This window comes from Cenococcum geophilum (assembly GCF_001692895.1).
Source record: "Cenococcum geophilum 1.58 unplaced genomic scaffold K441scaffold_78, whole genome shotgun sequence".
NCBI classification, from domain to species: Eukaryota; Fungi; Ascomycota; class Dothideomycetes; order Gloniales; family Gloniaceae; genus Cenococcum; species Cenococcum geophilum.
The window spans coordinates 649,424-668,801 of record NW_027137636.1 but is presented as its reverse complement, the minus strand read 5'-3'; positions in this window follow the sequence as shown (position 1 = coordinate 668,801).

Sequence of the window (19,378 nt, the reverse complement as noted above, 5' to 3'; positions counted from 1 at the left end):
ATCCCATTAATTTGTTCTTTAAGTATCCTATTATTATCCGTTAATTAATTAATTATTACTTATAGCTGCCCAACCGTAACTAGTTAAGAGTTAATATTTACTATAATAGTGTCGTTACCTAATCCTAAGGTAGTTGCTACTGTAGACGCTATTACAACTGCTGCTTTTAGTGGTATATTATTTAACTTCATTAATACTATAACCTTAGTAGTAAATATATAATAAAGCCTTATAGCAGGAACTATAGTAAACTTATTAATTGGCTAGGTATATAGGTAAATAAGAAGTTAATAACGTAATAATAACTAGTAGAGTAGTTACCTAATAGATTAACTTTAATTATATTCTAAGATTTACTATAAAAAAGAGAACTATCTAGGTAGGGACTGTGGTCCTTTAAGTATATAATACTACGCCTAAGAAATATACTAAGTATATTAGTACGTTAGTACGTCGGTATATTACGTTTCTATATTCTTATATTTCTATATTTTAAACTTATAACGTAACTAACTACGTAACTTAACTACCCCTTATTTTATAGTCTAACTAGTTCCAGTACCTCCTATATTTCCACCACTAGTCCGTTTATATCTCTCCTTAGTAGTTCTACTACTGCCGATATAAGGTCTATAATACTTAATAAACTTTTATAAAGTTCCGACTAAAACTATTAGGGAAAGTTCTTAATAGAAAGGTACTTTATAATGCGGCTTATTACTAGCTCTTTACTAATGTTAAATTTTACTTTATTTTTTATTCCTCTACTCTCTTTCTACCCTAGCTCTTTATAATACTTTTATAATAAAAATTTAATAATAATAATAATAAAAATTTAGTGGGATTTACCTTTTTAATTATAGGAGTTTGTTATAAGTAAATCTAAAGGTTGTTTAGTGCGACGCGTTAACTAACTACTATCCCTATTTACCTAAAATGGGTTCTAATAATAACGTCTTTATTTTAATTTCTTCCTATTTATAAGCCGTCGTCTCTTATACATTCTTCCATTAATAACACTATTCGTCTTACCTTTTAGCAGACCGTTTTTTATTATATCTTAGCTTTTAGCTTCTATATCTCTAGCTATTCTTTTATTACCGCTCTGTTATATTAGCATTATATTAGGGTGCTAAGATCCTAGAGGCCTCCTAATAGGATTTTAATTATCCTAAACGTCCTAATCGTCTTAATAGGCTCCTAGTAGGCTCCTGGTAAGCTCTTAGTAGGATTTTAATTTTCTTAATCGTTTTAATTGTCCTATTAGGGTCCTAATAGGAAACTAGTATTTCCTAATCGTCCTAGTAGGATACCCCCTAAGCGACACCCCTCCCCCCCCCTAAAGCGACACCTATACACACACCCCTTAAGCAATACCCCCCAATGCGACACCCCCCCTTAGGTGCGCGCGCGCGCGATATATAGTGCTATTAAGCGCGACACAGTGCTATTAGGTCCCCGCTATATTCCTAATAGCCTATATATACCTCTGCTAAGTTCCCCCCTTTATAGCCACCTTATCTTTTACTCTTTCTTATATCCTCCCTACCTTAGGAGGCACTAGTATAGCAGCTAGTAGAGGACCATCACTAGAACTAGACAACCGTTACTAGAACTAGACAACGACCTTTTAAACAACTAGCCAGTGAGTACTACAAACGATTTAATTAATCAATTAATCGAATTCAATATCGGCCCATTACCGAATCGCATTAAGGCCTCCTAGTAAGGCACCCTAAACGGCTACCGTTTAAATATATAGCTAGCAAACGGCTATAGAGAACAACCTGGATTAATTAGAGCCTTTAATCGGGCCGACCTCTCTCCCGAATTATAGATATAGACAGGTAGGTATAGATAGGTAGGCATAATAGGTATAGGTAGGCACAGATAGGTAGAACAGGCAGGTAGGTAGGTAGGTACTAGGCCTAGTTAGAAAATTAGCACATAGCTAGGTCGTCGGGAACACTACTAATTGACGATTTAGAGCCTCCGCGAGAGGCTCCTTAGTTAATCGCCTAATGCTTAAGCGATTGTAGAGCTCTATAACAGACATAGGCTGTAAGCAAAAAATATTTATTTAGATTATTTAGATTATATATAATTAAAATTAAAATTATAAAATTTTTCACTAGCTGTAAATACTGGAGTGTTAATATACCTTATTTTTAAATCTAGAAATTTTATTATTGTCCTGATGGTCCTAATAGTCCTAATAGTCCTAGAGGTTTTAGAGGTCCTAAAGGTCCTAGTAATCCAGGCGACCTCCTAATAGGCTCCTAGTAGGATGCTAAGTATAAGTATCTTTTAGAGCTTCTAATAGCCCTAATAGGAGCTATTAAGAGCTGTTAATACTATTAGAAGGTATAAACATTTTGCTAATATATCTTCTTATAACGCGTTTATAAGTAATAAAATCCCTACCTTATCTTTTATAATAATACTAACTTCCTAGAGTATCTTCTTTAATATGCGGAACGTTGGTCCCCTAACGTAAATTTTAACCCAAGTTTATAACCTAAAGCTTTAACTTAAAGCTTTATTATATAGACTTTAATTAATATATATAGAGATGAGGTTTTCTAGGGGGAGACCCCCTAGGACCCCCCTATATAGAGCTTTTGCTTAATTTAGAAGTAGTAGTAAGATTAAGGCGCCTTAGTTACTATTAGGTAAGGATCTACTATAGTGACCAAGGCACCCTTCTTAAGCTGGGCTTAAAGATTATATTAGTCACGAATATAGCATATATTTAGACTGTAGAGCTTTAATATAGAGCCCTCTACGTAGAATATAATATAGTAGATTGTAATTCCAATTTAAAACTTTATATACTAAATATTTTTAATACCTAATAACTATTAACTACGTTATTACCCACCTAAGTCCGGACGTATAATAATGCAATGGCTTAGCGACAATATAATAGCTTAGCGCCGAGTAATAGGAGGGAGGGAAGAGAGGGGAGGAGATTAGGGGTGGCTTGGCTACTATAAGAAGGTTATAATATTAGTATAGTATTAAACTTTAAAAATTGTGTCCCGGGAGCTTAATTAACGACCCCTATATAAAACGTTAATAACGTTTAATTACAGAGCTTTAAACTGGTAGATATTTTAGGAATGCCTATTATAAGTAGCTCCAAGTATAAAATTTAGAATATTTAGTAGTAGTATAAGTACGGGACCGGGGTGCGTATTTACGTTCCCAAATGTCGTCACATAACGCAATTTTTGGGTGCCGAAAACTAGCCGTTAACGTTGCTTAACTAACACCTACTAGAGGCTTATCCGTCCTTCCTATCTTTTCTCTCGCCTATCTCCTCGTCTAATGCTATCTATATCGCTATATTAACTAATAGATCCCTTTATAGGGACTAAGGAGGAGTATTAAAGCACCTCTAGCTTTTATAAGGAAGAAGAAAAGAAGAAAGAAAGGTGTAAAGGGAGTATTTATAGACGGGAGGAGGCCTATAAGTATATGAGATTAGACAGCCATAATATAGCTATTAACGTTACTCGACTAACATATACCAAAGGCTCCTTTATCCTTCCTATCTTCTCTCTTACCCGTCTCCTTATCCAATGCTATCTATATTACTATATTAACCAATAAATCCCTTAGTAGGGACTAAGGAGGAGTATTAGAGCACCTCCAGCTCTTATAAGGAAGAAGAAAAGAAGAGAGGAAGGTATAGAGAAGGGAGTATTTATAGGTAGGAGGAGGCCCTATAAGTATATAATTTAGTAAGTACTAATAAGCATAAGATTCTCGTATAAGATGGGCTTAATTACTTACTAAAATACGGGGTATCTCTGTCACTATAGTAGCTACTATAGTTGTAAAGACGCCTTAAATATTTAATATAACCGACTACTAAGGCTATTAATAAGTAAAAGGTAGGCTACCGATATGTTGCGTACGATATAGTTGTTAATATTGTTTATAGCCTATTTTTGCTCTAGTATACGCGCAAATCGTCCTTATATTTGGCGTGGGGCTAGTTATAAGCAGTGAGCTAATTTGGGTCTAGCTTTGCTATTAATATAGCTATAGGTAGTATATCCCTTAGTATAGGCTAACTTAGTAGTTCTAGCTTTAGAAGATTATCTTTCTTCTTAAATAGGTAGATATACTACTATACCTTATTAGTTTTAGCTATATCTTAGATAATAAAGAACTATTAAATTTAATTAGATGGCTTATTAAAGATAAGGTTAATTTTTAATTCGGAAGAGGTTGTTATTTTTACAATTTAATAGGTTAGAAAGGGTCTCGGTTAGGGTTTAGCTAGCGTTTTAGCAGAACCTTATTTAGACGTTCTAAACTTTTAATTTAATTCGTTAGTTCGTTTATTAGTCGGATTTTATTATAGGGAGCGCGATTAATAACCCCTACTAACAGCTCTAACTATGTCTAATTTTTAATTTATAAATTGGCAGATCTATAGGTAATAGTTATTTTAAGCAGCTCTAGGTGCGGTATATATAAAATCTTAACTATAGTATAGAGAAGTCGTAGCTGCTAATATACGGTCCTAAGTAGCGTTATATAATAGAATTAGTTAGTATAGTCGCACAGAAAGAAAATTAGAAATTAATTAGGGAAAAAGGACTAAAAAAATTAACTACCCCTTACTAATCTTATTAATATTAGAGGTATAGCTAAGCGTGCTTATAGAGGGCTTTACTAGATGTATATAAAACACCTTATATAGCCGCTAGGGTAACTAAGTAAGGCTATACGGCTGGAAAGAGGGTTCTTAGTTGGGAATTGTTACATTCTTAAAGGTTACATAACTCCTTATATAAGTAACATTTCCGCCCTTTAAAAAAAAAATTAAAAAAATTCTAAAAATCGATTAACGCTATAGATAGTAGTAATATTAATCCGGCAATACTGCCAATTCTCCTTATATACTATTATATATATATCTAACAGCCTTAAAAGCGGTAAGAAGGTAGGATGGATAGGGGGGTTAAAATTTAGAAAATTGGATTTCGCGGTTAAGCTGTTCAAAAGTTAGGAAACTAAGATAAATACTATATTCTCCGCTTACCTCCGAGCCAGTATATAATTTCCTAATTAGAAAAAGTCGTTTATAAGTAGTTACTACTACCTCTGTATAAAATCTTCTTATTATACCTCTTTAGTCTTACTTATAGATAACTAAAATTGTTTTATATTAAACCTACGTTTAAATATAAGCCCTAAAAGCTTCTTAACTTATAAGATTGCTATAGGTTAGCCTAGCTATTTTATCCTTTTTTTCAATATCTAGAACTATCTAGTTAAGTATTAGGCCCTAGCTTTTATATATAGTAAGAGTAAAAGCTAGAGTAACTGGAAATTAACGCCGTAAGTAAGAGCCTTTTATACTCTCCTACTTATAAAGTATAGAAAATATAGGGACGACTTTTTTCCTATCCTGCCGAGTGAATAGGGTAAGTCCATTATACCTATCTACTATAATTAGTAGTGACTAAGGCTAATCCTTTTTAATATCCGCGTGTCCCTTTTATATAACATCTTTAATAATACCAGTAGTACTGTTTACTAAGCCTAGTTTAACCCAGATATTCTATATTAGCATTACTTTCGCGCCAATATATAGGGCTAGATTATTTATAGTATCGCACTAATTAGGAGTAACTTTCCGCGCACCTATACTAGTGTTAACTGACTTAATAGCTACTACTAGCTGTAAAAGGTCGCGAAGCTAAGTAGTATTATACTTACCTATAGTAGCGCGTATGCTATATAGCCGAATTGCGTTATTAAAGCCTATAACCTTATTAGTAGATAGGCCCTGCTTATACCTAGTTAAAAGAAGCTTCTAGGTTAAATTACTTATAGAATTACTACGTAGCTCTATAAGGGCGGTCCTAAATATAAAGCTCTTAGTATTATTACCGCCTTACCACATAACTTAATCTAGGATAGTAGTTTGGTTAATTGCCTTATAGGCTCCTTTTCTATAGCTAGTGAGCTCTGACGGCCTAGCAGGTAGATTTCTATATAAGGCCGCCTAATTTATAAGGGGAAGCTGATAGAAATCGCCTACTAGCAAGATGTTTAAGCCTTTAAAGTAGTCCTTATTACGCGTAGGGTAGATCTAATAGAGGTGGCGATCGATCTAGGCTAGATATACTTACCTAATTATAGATTTCTTGTTAAGGATAAGATAGTAAATATCCTTAAAAGCTTGCTATAGAGGCGTAAGACTAGCAGTAGGCAATTTCTTAAACAGGTGATTTACTAGCAACCTTAATAGATTGTATATAGTTCTGCCGTTAATATTAAAAGTAGCTACCCTAGTAGGGGCCGCTTAAGCTAATAGTATTGGCTTACTATTAGCCCTTACTATATTACAGAGCGTAGTAGAGAGGATAGTAATAAGATATGATTTGCCGGTTCCTGCCTCTCTATTAATATTAATCCGCAGTAGGAAGGGACTAAGGCCCACTTAGATCTGCCTATAGTGATTAACTATAATATTATAGATATAACGCTAGCCTAGTTATAAGGAGGATAGAGTTGCTATTTAGGATAGTCGGCTCTATGGTAGAGGCTGTAGCCGTACTTCCTGCTAATAAGTCCTTTTATTAAGCTGCAGGTACGTACCCTAATGCGTACTCTAGTCGTAGTTATAATTAAGCTCCCTATTACCAAGCTTATTAGAATCCTTAATTTTAACTCTATTGGTATTTTTAACGCGGGTATATAGGGCCTTAAAGGACTAGTATAGCTCTAAGTCGTCTGCGAAATCGCCCTTAAACTTATTAATATTATTAGCAGTTTTATAACCTTTCTCTAGTTTCTAATTGCAGAAGTAGTTAGGTGGGTGCTAATAAGAGTTAACGTAAGCCTAATAGGAAGCTATATAATTAGGAGCTCCGAATCTATTAGTATAAGTAGCTACTTCCTTATACTCCCTCTACGGATAATAAAGAATAAGCTTTATATAATAGAACTTAGGATACTACGAATAGAAATGATTGCCTTTATATCGCGGAAAGTACGGTATAACTTAAGGCCTTGCTCTTAGTTAACGCTTATAAGTAGAGTAATTAAAATAGAATAGAAAATTAAGGAAAGTAACGTCCTTTACCCTATCTAGGCGACGCTTATATTTCTTATAGTTAGACAGTTTATACCCTCTTAGTTGCCTATCCTTAAGCTTATATATAGCGCTTTAATTATCCTCTTAGTGGTAGTCTAAAGTTACTATATTCCTTAAGCCTTCGAAAAGGGGAATATTAAAAAGTAGATAGTATACCTCCTACGCTAACTAATCGCGTTTAGCAATAAGCTTATTTATAAACTTAGCTATTACCAAACTAAAGGTATAAAGACTATTAGCATACAGCTATACTGATTAGAGTAACTCCTAGTAGGAAGTTAACTTCTTCTCTTTCTTACTGCAATATTTGCCTATATAGTTAACTATTACTAATATACTTATAGCGGGCGACGTATTAATATTTACCATCCACGCCAGTATTATAGCTGAATTGTAGCTATTAAGAAGCTTGTTATTACGCTATAGATAGAACGTCTAGTAATATATATTTTAATCCTTTAATATAGCGGCCTTATTATAAAGAGAGCGTAGAAAGTAAAAGTAGTACTCCTTTACTCTAGCGGAGCCTTTCTTTAATCTTAAGTAGTAAGATTTAGTATAATTACGGTGCCGTTAAAATTGATTAAGGTAGGCAGTAAGAAGCTTATTGGTATTAAGCTGTTCTTTATTGCTAAGAGTAGAAGGATATTAAAGATTAGGAGGCTTAAATTAATTAGGATTTATTACAGATATAAAAGCAGCTTAGTACTTAGCAAAAGCCGCCTTTAATTTACTAGTTAACGAATCTGGCCTTAGGGCTATTAAACTCCATAAAAAGCTATATATATAGCCGCTACCTTACACCTACCACTTATATTAGGACTAAAAGTTAGTGCTATTAAATAGACCTATAAGCATGTGCTTCCTAAATAGATTAAAGCGGCGATATAGCCAGTAAGCAGCAATATGCAGGTTATTATTAAGATTCTAAGAAGTAATCTAGTAGCGCTAAGCCTTATTAGCAGCCTTATATTTGTTAAATTAAGGTATATAAAAGTGTAGATTATACTAATATAGATTAGTAGCGCTAAGTGTAAAGAATAGAAACCTGCTCTTAATGTTTTCAGCATAAGCTGTAAGCTTATTTCTTTTCTGCTTCTAGTAAGGCCTAGTGCCCTTAAGCTTCCGTATATACTATATAATCTTATTTAAAACCTAGTTGCCCCTAGTACTATTTATAAGATTATTAAGCTTATTTAAAAATAGACTATTCTTATCTAATTAGCCGTAAAGGAAGTAGGTGGCATTAAGGGCTTACTCTTTTATAATCCGATTAAATACATAGTAGTGAAATAAGGGGTAGCGGCCAAACCGACCGTTCTAATACTTAAGCATATGCTTGGCGTATATGGCTAGGGTAACTATACGGCTTCGTGGTATATTAAAGTCGGCTTTACCATAGAGAAACAGTAGGAAAGGCGCCGCGCATAATAAAACTAGCTAATCGCTTAGAGAGAGGTGTCTACCGCACAGTAGGAACTTTTAGGCCTATTTATAGGTCTTATTAGTATTAAACCTTACGACCTAAAAGTTCTAATTTATTAAGGTTAGGCACTAAATTAGGAACTAAAGTATCTAATACATCGTTATTAAATTCACTATCTAGTATATTACTACCAAGCTTAGTAGGCAGAGAATTAATAGCAGGAGGACGTTGTATAGGAGCAGAATTGTTAGACTCTAACTTATTAATATAAGGTAGCTAATCTAATATAGAGCTATTTTTAGGTAAGCTAGTAAGCTAGGTGCTATATATTTTAACATCGTGATAATTAGGATAATTGACCTTTAAAAAGTAAAGCTATAGCAATATTAGAGAGCGCCCCACCACAGTCCCTCGTCAAAAGTGTCCGTGCCGAGGTCATGCTAAAACTGATACTTTTTGCCAAAATGCTATATAAAAATCATATAATTAATTCTAGAGCTTAAAAAAATATCCAAAGCTACTTACAGATATATAATCTAGTAATCGCGATACTTTTTTAGTATTTAAAATCTATAGTCCTTTACTAAAAGTCTCTAGGTTTTACCAACTTCCTACTAAAACTTACTATATTTAGCATATATTTTCTATTACTAGATATTAAAAATAATTCTTAAAAATTTAATATCTTATAGGGATTTGCTTTTTATTAAAACTCCCTTTATTTAAATTTTTATTTAAAAAGTATAAAAAATTGTTATAAGGTTATAAACTTAAAAATAAGTTTAAAAAAATGCAATTTCCTATACAAATTTGAAAAAATAAGGGTACAATGGGTTATAATAAACTTTCTTTAAAATAAAAATTTAAATAAAAAAGTTATAGTAAAAGTAAATATCTATAAGATATTAAATTTTTAAAAAATAAATATAATATTTAGTAGTAGAAAATATATACTATAGATTTTAGACTTTAGTAAAGAATTAATAGGATTTCTAAAGGAGTTATAGATTTTAAATTTTAAAAAAGGGTATAATAGCTAGATTTTATATATAATATAAACTTAAAATATTTTTTATAGCTTTAGAATTAATTATGTGGTTATTATATAGTAATTTAGCAAGGTAGGTTGTCTAAAAAATGCGCTCGCACGGTGACTTTTGACGAGGGACTATATATACCGCTTAGAAAACCGCCAACTTAGGTATTCGCCACCCTCTGCTATTATAGGCCTTATAGCCAGTATATCGAGTTTAGAAGGTAGCTGTGGTAGCTATCTCTAAGTCTTTAGTATGTTCTGGCCAAAGCAGTAGACGTAGCTAGTATAGCGATATTACTGGCCGTGTATACACACGACCTACAGATAAACGTATACGCGCGTAATTAGAAGCTCCTCCACCGCGGTAAGTATAGGCAGAAAGCTAGGAATAAGCCCTATATTAAGCCTATTACTTTTACCAAATAGGGGAGAAAGGGTTAGATTCTTAAGACCATCCTTAATATAGGCTTTATATACACCTATATTATTACCCTCCGTAGCTAGGCCTATTTAGAACTACTACTCCTTATAACAACTACACATCTCTATATATTTAGCCTATAATATACTCCTAAACTTCTTAATTCGCTTTTAATTAACAGCCGGAACGGGTAGTAGTATAGCCGTAGTTAGAGCTTACCGCGAGGGAGCTTGCCGTAAGGAAGGTAGTATTAGCAGTAGAGTAGGCATAGGAGCTAGTCCCGGTAAGGACGTATTTAGGCTATCTAAAGTGCCTCTTCTACTATATAGAGCTTTATCTATAGTATATAACGGAGGAGTAGGCGAGTAAGCTTTACCCCGCCGATTAAGAATATAGTACTCCTATTATATTGCCCTAATCGTCTTCCGCTATTAAGCTATTTTAGGGATATCTTAACTGTTCTAGCCGCGAGGCAGGAAGGCGTTCTTAGTATAGTTTTTAGGTAGAGTAGTTTGCTAGTACCTTGCAGGATAATTTCTAGTAGTAGAACCTAACTCTATAAGAGCTCTCCGCTTATTTAAATTATATTTAGAGGCCTAGAAAAGTAAGTAAAAGTAGAAGTAATATATAGGGAAGACGCGCCTTTAACCGACATAACTGGCATAGCTTTAAAATCTTATTTAAAGGGCCGTATTTAATAAAGTTAAGGTAGGGCTTATAGATATGGCACTTACTGCACTTAATTATAGTAGGATCTGCCATATTTATAATATATATAGTAGTATTAATAGAGGTGTCAATAAAAGGGAAGGCGTAATACTAGGATATTTTAATATTTATAATATTTTAATGTTCGTTACGTAGATTCTGCCACAACTTACTACGCGTAAGGTTTTTTTTAACCAATTAAAAGCTGGCTTGGCGGAAGTTTGAAAAATTTAACACTAAGGGTACCTCGGGTTAATAATAGCTTATAGTTATACTACACGTCCCCAGATTAGCGGCGGTGCTATTTCTCTCTTAATAGCGCCTTAAACCACTTCCGCTACTCCTATAGTAGTTTCCCTAAAGTGCTGCCGTTATTATATTTACGCTCTTATACTAAACCTATCCCACGCCTATAAGATACCGCGCTTTAGTAAAAATAAGTCTAAGTATTTTTATTGCCGCAGCTATAGAAAAACCTATATTCTAGTATTTTCTATTCTATCCTATTCTAAAATTTTGCTAATTATATTAGATCCCCGCTATTTATATATATAAGACTTATAAGCTCTAGCGCGCTATCTAGGATTTCCACTTATATTTAAATAGTAGTAGATAGGGATAGAAGGTTTCTTCTTGTCTATACGAGTAGAGGTTATAAATATTGTTATTAGATAAATAGCGTAGAGCGTATGCGGTAGGGGCTGTATGTGTAGCGTAGGTCACCTAACTGCCTACGGCCCGATAGATAGCCCGACCTTTACTACCCCTTTCTTTCTCCTTTGGTAGACGAGGGAAAGATATAAATAAATCAAGAACCAGTTACCTTATATTGCAATTGCAGTACCCCCCCGGGTGATACCGACACTAATTAGTGATATCACAGATTAGAATCCGGTGTTATTACAAAGAGAGACAATACGCGATCGCTCCTACCAAGGCCCGTCGATCTTGTCGCGTTTGCTAAGGAGAACCCTTCCTACTAAGGCCCTAGGAACTTAAAGAACCGACTCCTACCAAGGCTTTGTTCGGTTCGCGTCCATTACGCAAATTAACCACTTGATAAGGAGAACCCTTCCTACCAAGGCCCTGGGAACTTAAGAACCGACTCCTACCAAGGCTTTGTTCGGTTCGCGTCCACCACATAAATAAATACCCAGTATGACCTCTTTACTAAGCGCTAGTACCCCTAGCAGCGTCAGCAGCACCTACCTACCTATAATCCCGACACCGTCTGCTACCTTGCAGATCTGCCACGTTGAAAATCACGTCAATAATACGCCCTAAACGCCAGCGTATCCCCTTCCTTTTTACGGCCTTTGCAAGCCACGAACACCACAATCTATACTAGTTATGTCCGATATAGGAATCAAACGTTCAAACTAGGCCAACGGAATCACCCTAACCAATAAGACTACCGCAGAAGACGTCACTAACTATATTAACTTTAAAATTAATAAGTATACTAAGTACAACTTTAAGGATAAAGGCTTATGGGAATTATACCAAGAGGACTTTAATAATTTTAAGGTATAAACATTTAAGGACGCTAATAGGTCCGCAATTAAAAGACTTAAGTAACTACTCCGATGTAATAGAGTATGGGTCTTTAATAAAAAGAGCAAGTTAGTACCATAAGTACTGTACGACGTCGCTTATAAGGACGACCGTACGGAATGGTTAGATAAAGAAATTAAACTATTTATTAACAACGAAGGACCCTTTAATTTGTATGCTATAAACTACCGTCTTAAATTACCTTTACTAACTCCCTTAACGTTACTTGCCACTACCCCTAGGACACCTTAACCACCTATTGCATCTACACCCTAGTAAGCTACTCCATCCGCATAAGCTCTGCCTACACAAGCTCCGTCCGCGCAAGCTCCGCTAGTTTTACCCTCTTTCTTAACTAAAGCCAAGGATCTATGGCAGCTAAGCTCGTACAAACCTCCGCAACCTACCCAGCAACTAAACGTTACGGCCCCGCCTATAAACGTTACGGCTCCCTCTGCGAACGTTATGGTTCCCTCCATAAATATTACAGCTCCCTCTATGAATACCCCTATAATACCTTAAACACCTATTGTATTTGTACCCCAATAACCTGCCTAGTAATAGTATAATTTTTAGCAGCCTACCCAGCAGCAGTAGTACAACCCTTGGTAACCTAGCCGACGATAGCAACCAGACCTAGGAGGAGGAGGAACAACGTTATACAATGCTTGGTTGTTAGCCTTTCCGCCTATTTCCCCCTATAGTCTGTAATAACTCTTATACCTTTTAAAGCCGCCACATCTTCGGTTTTGACTTTAACTACGCTCTAATATGGGATACCTTAGTAACACCTTATACGCGCCTACCTGTCTCTACCGCAATATCCGCAATATTTACGATATCCGCAATATCCGTAATATTTATAATACCCGAAATATCCGCGATTACTACCCTAAGCACCTGTTGACCTATATACTTCTCCTTTATACTTTCTTACCTTCTTTCCTTTTTATAAATGTCGCCAGTGTCTATATAAGTAGAGGTTATAAATATTATTATTAGATAAATAGCGTAGAGCGTATGCGGTAGGGGCTGTATATATAGCGTAGGTTATCTAACTGCCTACGGCCCAATAGATAGCCCGACCTTTACTACCCCTTTCTTTCTCCTTTAGTAGACAAGAGAAAGACACAAATGAATTAAGAACCAGTTACCTTGTATTGCAATTATAGTACCCCCCTGGGTGATACCGACACTTCTATTACTTATAGGCTTTTTTATTTAATAAGAGTTTCTGCTATTATAAAGATATAATAAGCTCGGATATATAGTGTCTAGAAGCGCATTTATAAGCAGCTTACTCTTATAAATAATAATATTCGTACTCTTACGCGGGCCTTTCTAGCTAGGTAAGTTTCTCTAGTAATACATTTAGGAACTATATTAATTCTTTTTGCTAACGGCTTTCTAATCCCTACTTAGATACTAATTTAGAATCTAGGAATAATACTAAAAATAGTAATAAAAGTTAAGATAAACGTTCTCCTTACTAGTCCCTCGCCTGTACTAGTCTATCTAGTTCTTATTATACTAAGAAGAATATTAATAAAAGTGCTAATACTTCTAGGGATAGAAGTGCTAATGTTAGGTAACGAAGTTACCTTACCTATATATATTATTCCGCATAGCCGTGCCTAGCATTAAGCTAGTTACTCGCTTACCTTTTATAGGTTTATATAGCTAAGTAGTGCGGAGCTTATTACCTTATATAGTGACTGGCTTAATACCTAGGGCCTTATAGGTTTAAACCTCGTTTAAACCCTAGGCTAACTTAGGAACAGCTTTTACCGGTCTATAACTAAAGCGCAAAGCCTTATAAACTTAGGGTCGGCGGCGGTGTTGTAATTAGCTAGGCCCGACCGCCTATAAGTCTGGCTATATTGTAAGGGCAACGCGCTATAGCTGCTAGAGGTCTAGTATGTATTAAGCGCGATATGTATATCTGCGAGCCGGCATCGCGACCGAAGCTTGGCACTAAGCCACGCTCCTAAGCCTACGGGATAGGGAATTACGCCTATAGACGGTCGCCATTAGGAGGGATGCATTGTTAGGTAATAAAGTCACCTCGCCTATATATATTGTTCTGCATAGCCGTGCCTAGCATTAAGCCAGTCACTCGCTTACCTTTTATAGGTTTATGTGGCTGAGTGGTGCGGAGCTTATTACCTTATAGCTAATAATACCGCTAATAATAACGTTGAGATAGACGAGGAGGCTCCTATTGCTACTACTAGTAGCTAAGTTATTATTTTTTTTTTTCTTTTTCTTATAGAATAGCTTTATATGTGCCTCTTAGGTGCTTGTAAAATGCCCTATTATAGGGAATTAACTTTATACTTTAGGGATACCTTTATTTTAAGCTTTGGTAATAGTTTATATAAAATTAATACACTACTATAATCCCTATATATTATAAACGGGTAATATTCCTATAGGTGCCTTATAATTTCTTAATATTTCTAATTCTTTATAGGCTGTCTTTTTACTCCTTTTTATACTATTAACTTTACTATATATTTCTAGTGCCAGACTAAATACTCTTCTTTTATTCTTAGGGGACCCTTTTAAATCTCTAGGGCCTCTTCTTATAGTACTGCTACTTATTCTTAAATAGTGTCCTCTTTAGATAGTATCTCTAGTAGTTTTTATATAAATCCTTATAGGCTTTCTTTTATAGGGTTCTAGGATCCCTATTATAATAGCGAAACGTTTCCGTTTTTAATACCTATACTTAACCTTATAGTTTTAATTTATAGGGTCTTCCCTATTACCTCGCCTATAGCTTATCTAAAACCATTACTAAATCTTTATTTTTGGTCCTTAGGAAGGTTTTAATAGCCGTATCGCATTTTGGCTAAAGGTGCTCCTTAGGTTCTCAACTATTATACGCCTAAGAGTATCCTTCCTAATAAACTAAAAATTCGCGTTTCTTTTAACGCCATCTTTAGTTTAAAATATCTTTTATATTCTATTCTAGTTCCCTATTAATTTCGCTAGATAGGGGCGGTTTTATACTATCTCTTCTCTAATATAGCTTTAGCAAGGAAATATAAAATATAGAATATATTAGATATAATTTCAGTAATTCCAATTTATAGGTTTAATTTCCTTTAGCTTTTCTAACTATCTTAAAGGGTCTAAGCCACCGGTAATCTAGCTTCTTCTTAATACATTTTATCTGGATATTTTTTTTTATAGATAGTAAGACTTCGTCTCCTATTTCAAATTCTTTAGGCATATATTTTTCGTTATAGTACCTTTTTTATATAGCTTATGCATCTAGCAAGTGCTTTTTAAGTTCTTCTCTACAAATTTTTATTTACATAATTCTCTTAAATGCCGCCAGTGCCTCCCTTTTAGGAATAATATCCTTAATATTTTAGGGGTTATTTACTTTTACCCTAAACAGTACTTTATAAGGGGTTATTTTTATACTACTATAGATGCTTATATTATATATATATTGCGCTAGAGCTAAATACAATATCTAATTATCCTGTTAATAATGAATATAGCAGCGGAGGTAGTGTTTTAATAACGCATTTAAATGCTCTATTAGCCCATCTATTTATAGGTAAAAGGTAGTGCTTATTCTTTACTATATTTTTAATAAAAGATAAAATAAGGACTAAAATATACTATTAAATACGGTACCTCTATTAGATATAATTCCCCTTAGCTTGCTAAATAAAAGCCACTATTTTAAAAATAGGTCTACTAGTTCTATTGCCGTAATCATTATTATAATAGTAAAGTACCCTAAAAACTTAGTATATCCGTTAATAATTACTAGAATAGTATTAGCAACCTCTCTAGTTCTTATTTTAGTAGGGGGTAAGCCTATTATAAAATCTATTATTAATTCTAATATAGGTCCCTACGGAATAGAAAGCACTAATAACTCGCTATATAGGCGATGTCTAAATATCTATACTCTTTGGCATATATTATATCTAGCTATATAACTTAGCTACCTTTTATCCTATAGCTTAATTAATTCTAGTGCCTCCTATACTATCTTAACTAACCTATTTATATATCTTTTTAGTAGTTATAATACTGCTAATATAAGGTCCGTAATACTATCCCCCTCCTCTTTATCTTTATCCTTAAAAATATCTCCTATCTTTAAGTTGTCTATTAGAGGTATAGTATTCCCATCTTTAATTTAGTAACCTTTATTATTCATAATACCTTCTATTAGATCCTCTATATCTAATCGTTATAACTAGCTAGTAACTATTATTCTTTCTCTTAGTAAAGTTATACCGTCCTATTTTCGTTATAAGGAAAGAAAGTTAGTATATATCGCGATCGCGGCTCTATTTAGTCGCCAACCTTCCTTTTATATTAAGTGTACGCGAGCGAATATACGGTTGTTTTATAATATTTAGTCCGTCTTTAATACTAAGTATACGTATTTTATTAATCTTTAAAGTCTCTAAATTTCTTATCTAATTTATTATAGGGTCCCGTGTTTAATCTAAAGCGTCCTATTTTAAGAATAAACTTACCGCTGCTTTAGCTAAAGTATAAAAGCTTTATAATAATAGGGAGCGGGTTTATACTAAAGAGTAGAAGATATTTAAGGCTTAATAAACTACTTACGCTCGTCTAGTTTGTCTTAAAAAGGTTTATAAAAAGGTGCGCTTTAAGAAGTAGCGTCTTACTAAATAAGGTCTCCATAAGCTTAAGGCTAAAAAGGCTAAAACAGATTCTAATGAAGAAGAGGCGGAAACAGCTTATATGCTAGTAGATCCCTTAGATAATTTAGCTTATTTATTACCTTTAACTAATCCCTTTACCTTTAGCTCCTTTTTAATATTACCTAACCCGTTCTTTTTTAATACTCCTATACCTTTCCTATAGCGTTTTTTAGATTCTATAGTAGCTTCTAGGTAGTTTTATTGTAGCCTATCTACTTTACTTTATACTACGTTTTATTATTAATGTCCTTATAACTAATAATCTTTAAAACTTACTATTTATCTTCTTTTTATCCTTTATATATATCTACTTTGTAAACTAGTAGCTCTACGTCTCTATACGCTGGCTTTAGTATTATAATATGCTGTATAGGGTAGATCTTAATTTTTACTAGTAAGTTAAGTCTATATATAATTTCTAAAATCTTAGCTATAATTTTAAATAGTCCTAGTCTAATGTAGTCTAACTTCTTACTTAGTTATTAACTTATAAATTTTTTATATAATAGCTACACTTTATCTCCCTCCTTAAGATCTAGTCCCGTAGATCTCTTAATATTATAATACCTTTTTATTTTCTCTTATACTAGTTTTATTATAAAATAGAGGTCCTTATAAAGATTTATTAGAGTCTCTATTCTCTACTTTACTATACTACTTATTTTCTTTACTTATTATAGTAATAACAATATTTTAGGCTTATATCTATAATTTGCCTAAAATAGTAACATCTTTATGCCCTCTTATGGTATTGTGTTATATATAAACTATATAATTAGTAATAATAATATCCAATTATTTTGCGTGTAATTAATATAATATTTTAAATACTATTCTATGATCTAATTTAATTTTTCCGTGTATCTATCTGTCTATAGATAATATATAGTAGAAGTTACTACTCTAACTCCCTATTTCGCTAAAAATCCCCCCTAAAATGCTGCTATAAATCTTAGATCTCTATCTAATATAATCTTACTTAATACTCTATATCTTATAAATACTTCTTTAATATAGGTTCTAGCAATATTTTCTACTAAGATTTCTTCTGTATATGCTATAAAGTAGCCCTATTTAGTTAACTTATCTACTATTATAAGGATTACGTTATGCTCTTATCCGGTAATAGGATCTCTTAACTTTAGTAACTTTATAATAAAGTCCTATAATATTATTTCCTATAGATATTCTAGTACTTTAATAGGCTGTAGCTTTCTATACGGCTTATACCTTATTAGCTTATTTTTTTTAGCAATCTAGATATTTTTTTAATAACTTTCCTCGCTAAGCCCTAGATATTATAAATAATATATTCTTCTTAAAGTTTTAATACTAAGCTTATGGCTTTATTGTGTCCTTATATTACTTCCCTATAGAAATCTTTAATAAATTCTTTCGTAATACCCCTTAGAATATATATATTTATTCTTTACTTATACTAGTCCGTTTTTAGGTTCTTAAATTATACTTTTTAAATTTTCTTATCTAGTCGCTTTCTAGTAGTTTATATTCTTAAGTTACTATAATCTTAGTGTTCGGATCACGGTAGGGGGGTTTTTGGTTTCAATTGATTTCTTCTTTCTCCTTCTACTTCTACAGGTAGAATTTGGTGGATCTCCTGAGCTCGCTTAGCTCACGTGGTAAACCCAATTGGTTACAAGTAACCGTGTCTACTATATTACAGAACCTTATTCAAATACTTAGAATAATTGTATCTAATTAATCCATTACTATCTTTACATAGTATTGCTCCTAATGGCTTCTTATTATTTTATAGTTTAGCTTTTCTGCTTAATATATTTACTCTTATGTTTTTAGTGCCTTTAGAATATTAAATCTTAAAATAGTACTCTATAAGCATCTTCGCCTATTAAACCTATCTCTAATTAAGTTCTTTTATTATTAGGAACACTATTAGGTTCTTATAATCTATCTTAACTATAAATAGTTTTTCTATGCCTTGTAAGAATGCTTTTTATTTCTTAAGTACTATAACTATACCTAATAACTCCTTGTTATAAATGTTATAGTTTAACTCTAGTAGTATTATCTTTCGACTATAGTATACCACTAGATGCTATGCGTTTTTATACTTCTATAGTAAATATACTCCTAGTATAAAGTCTAATATATTTATTTCTATAACCATTTCTAATCCTAGTTAATAGATTTTAAGGATTAGTTCCTAGGTAAATAACTCCTTAAGTTTTTTAAATAACTATTTTTGCTTATTTCCCTAAACTTACGGTTTCTCTTTCTTTATAAGCCTAGTAAAGGGTTTAATATTCTTTAACTATTATACTATAAACCTTCTATAGTAGTTATAAACCCCTAGAAATAACCTTAACTATATTACATTTTATAGTTTCTGCTAACTTACTATAGCTTTAATCTTTTTTATGTT